The 7,520-nt window shown below is 64.3% G+C and overlaps 1 long non-coding RNA gene across 2 annotated transcripts; it reads left to right on the top strand.

Annotated features, from left to right (window-relative positions):
- Positions 1-853: 853 nt before the first annotated feature.
- On the top strand, positions 854-7,316 carry LOC125107698 (uncharacterized). 2 transcript variants are annotated; one of them, XR_007129637.1, is made up of 2 exons: positions 854-1,033; positions 4,639-7,316. It is a non-coding gene; the product is annotated as an uncharacterized LOC125107698 (long non-coding RNA). The 2 variants fall into 2 exon arrangements; XR_007129636.1 differs by lacking the exon at positions 854-1,033 and adding an exon at positions 1,270-1,709.
- The last annotated feature ends 204 nt before the right edge of the window (positions 7,317-7,520 follow it).

Here is a 7,520-nt window from a genome sequence, read left to right as displayed (position 1 = left end):
GGGCTGTGGCCGGTGGGGTCCCTCTTCATCCACGGGTCTGGTTCTGGGGCTAGGGGGACCTGTGGGCTGGAACTGGCAGCCAGTGGGCCTCCACGCAGGCTCTCTGGGCATCGGGGCTTCCTCACAGCCCGGAGGCCTGGGGGGACTTGAACTTCACTCTTACGCAGCGGCTTGGGGCTCTGGGATGCAAGCCATTCGGCCCTTTATGACTCAGCCTTGGAAGTCCCCCAGCAGCCCGCTGCCGCTCTGTCGGCTGAAGAAGTCACAAGCCTTCCCAGATGCGGGAGGCTCGGGCAGGACCCCACCTTTTGGTGGGAGGAGCACCAAGGACTTGGCCGCCATGTTTAGAAGCCGCTCGCTACTTCCTAGTCCCAGCCTGCGGGGTCCTCCTCTCCTCTCTTCGAGAAGTTCTACCATCCGCCGGGGCTGGGCTTAAATCCCAAGCCAGAAAACCTTCCTGCAAACTCCTGCCCCAGTAGCTCTTTCTGGATCTCCTTCTAACTAATCACGAGGACGGCCACGATCTCCTCGGCACTGTGCCCAGGTAGTCACACGTGTGTGCCGCTCCTCACGGCAACTTTGTGGGACATTTCAGAGGAGGGGGCTTCTCACCTGGAGTTTTGCAGGATGAGTAGGAGTTCCCTAGACCCAGGGAGTGGGCAAAACCTATGGTGAGCTTGGGCATGGGCGCAGTCAGTTGTGGCTGGAGGACAGTTTCACATACTCTGGGACAAGGGTTTGTTTAGTCGGGAAGTGCGTCAGACAGACCCGTGTCCTGGGAGGATCTACCCTCCCCGCCCCCCACCCCCCCCACCCCCCCCACCCCCCGCCTGCCCTGACAGTTTGTGAAGGTCAGAGCTGGTGCTTGCCCACAGGCCTCCCACAGGAGCCTGCCTGCCTGTGCCTCCTATTCTGTTTTACATGGTTTCAAGGGTCCTTTCAACCGTCCCCTGTGGCGGGTGGGTGGCCACTGTTCACCCCGTTTTACAGATGAGAAACTGAGGCTGAGAAGTTTCTCTGGCATCTAAGCTGGGTGAGAGGGCCGGGACCCGGGGTTGGGGGCTCCCTTTGCCGGCTGTGGACCCTCAAACCTCAGGAGCCACCCCAGGCAGTGCGGGAAGTTCCTCCTCTCTCCCCAGCACCCTGGCTCCCCCCTCAGCTCCCCACCCCTCTCAGCCCTGACCACATGGCCCAGAAAAGCCCATTCAGAGCCAGCTGCCTGCAGCCGGGCCTCTGCTTTATATCAGCAGGCCGCAGGGAGCACGGTCACGTGCCCACTTATGTCCAGTGCTCCTTGTGGCCGTGGGGTTGGAGGGGGGCAAGAACGAAGGGGGATGCTGGACTGGGGTGGGGGAAACTGAGGCCCAGGAGGCACTAGGGCTGGGATTCCGTAGTGAGCTAGAACCTGACCTTCCTCTCCTGCCCAGCCGTTCGTTTCCGGCTCTTGAAATAGATCCTCGGCCCGCCTGGTAGCCAGCCGGCCAAGGGCAGGGCCCCGCTGCCGGCCTGCTCCAGCCTGGCCCAGTCACCCCGAAAAGTTGACGAAAGCCAGCTGCCTTCGCAGCGGTCGCTCGGCAGGCAGACACCCGGAGGCGTGACGCCTGCCCTCGTCTGGCACCCGAGGTTGCCAGGAGGGCCCTTGGAAATCTCCTCTCCACTCCCACTCCCAGGGGCTTTGCAGCTCCTTTCCGGAGTGGCTTCCTGATGAGGTAATGCCGCTTGCAGCGCGGGAGGAGGCCACTGGGAAATGCTGCTGGCCAGGCCCCAGCTCGGCTGGAAAATGGCGGCCCGTGGCCTCCTTGCCCTGCCCGGCCTGCGGCTGCCTCCGGGGGGACCGAGGGAGCCAGGTTGGGGGAGGGGGGAGCGGGGCTCTGGGCCGAGCGCTTGGCGGCCTCCTTCCCAGGCAGCTGGGAGACCCCAGACATTGACTCATCTCCTGGCCTCGGCCCCCCGGAGCCCCAGCCTCGGCCTGCAGCCTCCCACCAACCCTGAGAGTCCCCACCCTGCAACTGTGTCACCACCCCGTGGGGACCCAGAGGCCCAGAGGGGGCGCGCTCGGCCCAGCCCCAGAGCAGGAAAGCACGCGCCCCTCGGGGGCGAGGGAGGACCCCTGCTCCTGGATCAGGGCTGGGAACTGCTCGCTGGGCCCGCACTGCCCTGCGGGGCTGCATTTCCTGGAACAGAGTCTGTTCTGGCCATGGAGCAGAGAGCGCGAGGCTGCACGGCTCCTGGTGCCTGACCGAGAGCAAACGCAGGGCCGGCGTGTGCGGAAGGCTGCCGAGGCCGTCCACCCGGTGTCCCCGCAGGGCCTCTCTGGGCCCCGTGCAAGGCAGGCTCCAGCTCCCCTTCCCGGGGCTCCTGGCCGGGGACACTGGGGTGGAGGGGTGTGGGCACTGAGCCGGGAGGGTCCCGAGGGGTGACTCACCTCCTTGCCCTGTAGCTCCCCTCTTGCTGCCAGGCTCCATACGGGGTGGCTGGGGCCACGGGCCCAGATGGCCTCTCAGCCCCCACCCTCCCAGGTGGAGGAAGGGACCCTAAGAACCAAAACGGCCACAGGGGCCTCGTGGGGCCCTTACTGGGACCTGGGAGCCAGGGGGAAGTCCCTTCTCTCAGGCTGGGCCCAGCAGGACCCCAGCCCTGGGTGGAATTTGGGACACTGGTGGTGTGCAGGGGGAGCGGGCAGGCCCGGGTGTCTATAGGCCCAGCCTATACTGTGTCTGCTCGGATTTGTTGAGTGATGGGGGCCAAGCCCCTGCTCCTGGCTGGGCCTCAATTTCCCCATCTGCAGACTGGAGGTGCCTGGGGGCTGGGGTCGGAGAGGGGGCCTCAGCTGGATGCCAGAAGCCCCCCAGGTCTGTCGGCCTAGGGCTGCAGCTGTGTGGGGGAAGCCTCTCTCCTGGCCTTGCTTCGAATTTCCGCATTGGAAGGGACCCAGGGACCACAGAGCAGCACTGGGTGCGCCGGGGAGGGCCAGGCGGGCCTGAGTGGTGAGGGAGTTAGTGGCTGGGCCAGGATCCGAGCCCAGACTCCTCTGCTGGCCCAGAGTGACCCTGCTGGGCCTCCTCCGTCTCCCTGCTGCTTTCCTTGCACAAAGCAGGGCTGGGGAGGGCCCGACTCCCGCTCCCGGAGCAGAACTGCACCCCTCTGCTGTCCTCTGGTGGCCATATGGGCACATGGAAGCCCAATCCCCAAACCCCAACCCACAAATATGGGCCCCTCTAGCCTGGCGACACCTATGGGGCGGGGGGCACCCACAGACCCAGAGGTACCCACAAGGCACCCACTAGGCACCCTGGCTGAGAGCTTTGTTCTATTGGAGCTTCTCCTCCCCCCACAGGCGGGGCATTGTCGTGAGGACCCTTTACAGATAGGTTATAGAGATCCAGAGGGTCAGTGGCCCAGACGGGCGGCCCCGCGGGAGATGATTCAGCTGGTGGCCGGTGATGTTTGCAGTCCCACCTCAATGGGAAAGGCGCCCCACCCCAGTCAGCAGCCACCTGGGGCTCGATGAGGGCGCTGACCCTCCCTATTCTGCGGGGGCGGGGGTCACCCACCTGGAGAAGAGAAGGGCTCGGCTCATGGGGACAGGAAGGTGTGCATTTGGGCCCCAGGGGCAGGGGTGGGGATGAGGTGGTGTCGCTATCCTGAGACCCTCAGCCCCGGGGCAGAGGGGAGCCAAGGGCCACACTCACCCCAGGAGCCCCCAGAACCACCGTCTGCTTTAGCCTCCAGGCCCAGGCCCTGCACTCGGCGAGTGCCCAGCATGTGCCGGCCCCTGACCGGAGGCCGTGCTGGTCACCGAGGCCTCACAGGACAGGCAGTCAGGCTCCGTGGGGTCTAGCCGCCCGCCCGAGGGTACCTGGAGGGAGTCCTGTGAATGCATCTGGGCACATGTGCTTCCAGCGGTGTCCTCGGGGTGGCGGTGGGAGGCTGATTGCTCCGTGGCTAGGATGTGCCCTTGGATCCCGTCTCTAGGGGCTTGCGCCCGTGAATGCCCCCTGGCCTCTGACGTCGGACACCCTCTACCTCCCCGGTATTCATGAAGCACCCTCAGGCCCCTTCAGCCAGACTTCACCACCGTCCCTGGCGCCCAGTCTGGGTACCCGTTGCAGTGGGCATGGTGCTGGCACCAGGCTGGGGACACGCCGGAGGTCCAGCAGAGCTGCAAGGTTTTAGAGGACGGGGCCATCCTTCAACTGAACCCAAGTGTCAAATTTCGCTGGTAGGGAAACCGAGGCCCACATAGAGGGAGGATTTGACTAGGTCTAGGACAGACCTGACACGAAGTCGGAGTGGGACCGGGGCCAGCATCTACAGGTCTGATGACCCGCCCCACATGTGTGCCACTGAGTCCCCAGGGGGACAGGGCAGGTGGAGGACAGGTGAGCCTCTCCCAAGCCCCTCCACGTCTCTCTGAATTTCCCACCAGGAAGGAGACAGGAATGGGAGTGGCAAGACTGGCTGGTGGGAGGCTTAGCCTGGTCCTGGTCGGGGACAGGGGCAGGGGCAGGGGGCAGGGGCAGGGACCAAATATCCGGCTCCTGCCCAGGCTGTCCTGGGGACACTCAGGCTCGGAGGTCAGGGCCAGAGGGCCCAGCCAGGCAGCCAGTCTTACTACCACTTCCCTTGTCATTTTAGGTGCCCTCAGCCCCCACATTCAGACGGGCCTCTGAATGCACAGATGCTCGGGAAGTGTGCGGTGGCTCCCTGGGGTCAAGACCCGGATCGGATGCTCTGATGTGGAAGGAGGGCGTGCACACAGGGGACCCAGGGGAATCGGTCTTGCTGCCTGTCACCTCGGCCTTCAAGTCAATAGAGGGAAGCAGGCCCAAGAAGGCTGTGCTGCAGACACACCCAGGGCGGGGCCAGACGCCAGGCCCTTCAGCCGCTGGACCCTGCGCAGCACCTGCCTATCTGGCTGTGTGTCGCTGGGCAGCTCACGCAACCTCTCTGTGCCCTAGAGAGGTGATGACAGTGCTCGCGGGATCTGGGGAGGAGAAAGACGTGGCCCAGCTCTGGGCGTTCTTGCGGCCGGGGGTAGCCCGGGGCAGGAGAGAGGGACTCATTCCTGGGAACCTGGGGCCTGTCAGGAGGCTGGGGAGACCAAGCGGCCCCGAAGAGGAGAGTGGGGTCTCGGAAGGATTGGGTGGGGGTGTAGGAGGCTAGGGGCACAGGGAGACGTCACTCCTGGGCCGACAGCCTCTAGGAGTCTGACCTTGCACCGAGAGTGGCCCTAGGGACAGTGGCCGGTCAGGCCATCCATTTGTCCCCTCCACAGAAGGCCACGACGCCCCCACGGGCCTAGTCGAGGGGAGCTTTGCCCCTTTGGGGCCTGGTGCAGATGGGAGGCATCCGGCTCTCATCACCCCCATGTCCCCGGGTCTCCCTTCTCGGGTCCAGGCCGGGGGTACCGAGGTGGGAGGGAAGCCGCCATGACGCCCGGCGGCCCGGCACAGCTGGCTGCAATTAGGAAAGCGGAGAAGTTGTTATTTGGGGGTTAAATCGAAATGAATCTCCTTAAGGGGAGGGCCAGGCCCCCTCCAGAAAGCATTTTCATGACGTAGCCCCTGGCCTGGAAGTGGGGTCCCTGGACTCTAGGGATGTGAGGGAAGAGGACAGGCTGGGTGACGTCACCACCGGGCCTGGCCTCGCCCGGATGGGAGGCCTGGGTGCCTCCTGCCCCACCGTCCCAATCCCAGCTCTGTCCACCTCCCACCAAGTCCCTGCCTGGCTCGGGCTGCACCCCAACTCTGGCCCTCATATGGCCCCAACAGCCTGTCCCTCCATCTGTCCGTCCCTTTTTCCTGCCGCCCGTGCCAGGGCCTGCCGTGGGACCCGGAGCTGGGACGCGGAGGGGTGGGTGGCTTCCCCGTCCATGGGACACCGCCCTGCTCTTGGCCTCGAGTGGCCTCCAGCATGGGGGACGGCCAGGCTGCAAACATGCCCGTGGCTGTTTATTCAGCTGTCGGAGTTGGCGCCCGCTCCCCTACCCAGGCCTGGTCTTTCTGGAGTTAAAACGCTCAGCCCTGTCCCCACCCCGGGCAGTGACCTCACAGCAGGATTTCTCTGGAGGAGGCCTCCAGGGCCAGCCACCGAGCGGAGGGCTGTGGGCCGGCTGTGGGCTGTGGACAGTGGGAGCCCGGGGTGGGGGGCACCCTCTCAGAGTGGACGTCTCCTCTCCCACTACAGTTCCCGTACCGGACAAGGTCCCCGTGCCGAGGAAGCAGACCGCACTCTCGGTCTGGGTCACTGGGGAGCATGTGACAAAGGGACATGTCTAGGCAGACCTGAGGAAAGGGGCAGGGAGGGAGTTTGCAGGGGAGGTAGCCAAAGGGTGTGTGTGTGTCGGGGGGAGGGGAGCAAGGGTCCCAAGCCTCGGGCCTCTTGCCAGCCCCTTCCACCAGCTGAATCCACTGTCAGTGCATGGGGAGTCTGCATGCGTCCGTCTAGGCCAGCCTGCAGGGCCGGCTAGAGCGGGAGGACAGTGGGTCTGACAACATAAAGGGCCCGTGGTCCGACAAGGCCCTGAGAAGCAAAACCGCCGTTCCAAGTGTCCCTCGGCATTCGAGAGATTGTCCTTCCCGTTGTGGAACCCAGAGAGTAGGGCCTAGAGCCAGCGATCAGCGGGAGCTCGATGGCGTTTCTTCTAGAACTTTGCCAGGCCCTGTCAGGGGGCAGCATCTTGCTCCCCTACCTCCCAGGCTAGGGGGTGGTCTAAGGCTGGAGCAGCCCCACCCTTCTGCTGGCTCCCTTCGGCGCTCCCTCTGGGGACCACCCGGTTTGGAGCAGCTGCCTGGAGGGGTCTCAGCCCACAGCAGGGAGCGGTCGGCCGACCCTCCTGCCCCCCTGCGAGGCCCCAGACTCGGTGGAGCAGAGACGAGATGTTTCCTGCTGTGCCCTGCCAAATTCTGGACCCAGAGAGTCCGTGAGCCTAAGAATATGGCCACGGTGAGGCTCCGGCTTTGGGGGCCATTGTCAGCAGCCAACAGAGCAAATGGGGCAAGCTGAAGACACAGGTTGGCCCCCGGCATCCGTGAGCAGTCTCTCCGGTCTCTCTCCGAATGACATCTTCTGACCTTCGTGGGCTCTGTGACTGCAAGCCTGCGAGGGTCTTCCATCCCCTCCCTTGTACAGTTGAAGGAGTGACAGACACAGGTCCAGGCCATTGTGAGGACGAAGCCAGGTGCGGAGGTGGGCACGTGCTGAGGGCCTGGCCGATGTGGGGGTCAGTATGTCCCAGCAGCCTGATTCGGAGTTTCCCCCAAAGCACAGCCCAAGTCTCGTCGGAGCTGCTGGTCAGAAGGTATACAGAATGGGACGCCTGAGTGGCTCAGTTGGTTAAGCCTCTGCCTTTGGCTCAGGTCACGATCCCAGCGTCCTGGGATCGAGTCCCGCATCGGGCTCCTTGCTCGGCAGGGAGCCTGCCTCTCTGCCTGCTTGTGTGTACTCTCTCTCTCTGGCAAATAAAATCTTAAAAAAAAAAAAAAAAGAATGTACACAGAATGGAAGAAAGTTCCACA

Source organism: Lutra lutra, chromosome 8, assembly GCF_902655055.1.
Source record: "Lutra lutra chromosome 8, mLutLut1.2, whole genome shotgun sequence".
Classification (NCBI taxonomy): Eukaryota; Metazoa; Chordata; class Mammalia; order Carnivora; family Mustelidae; genus Lutra; species Lutra lutra.
The sequence above is the reverse complement of the archived record's forward strand: the minus strand, read 5'-3'. Positions and strand labels throughout refer to the sequence as shown.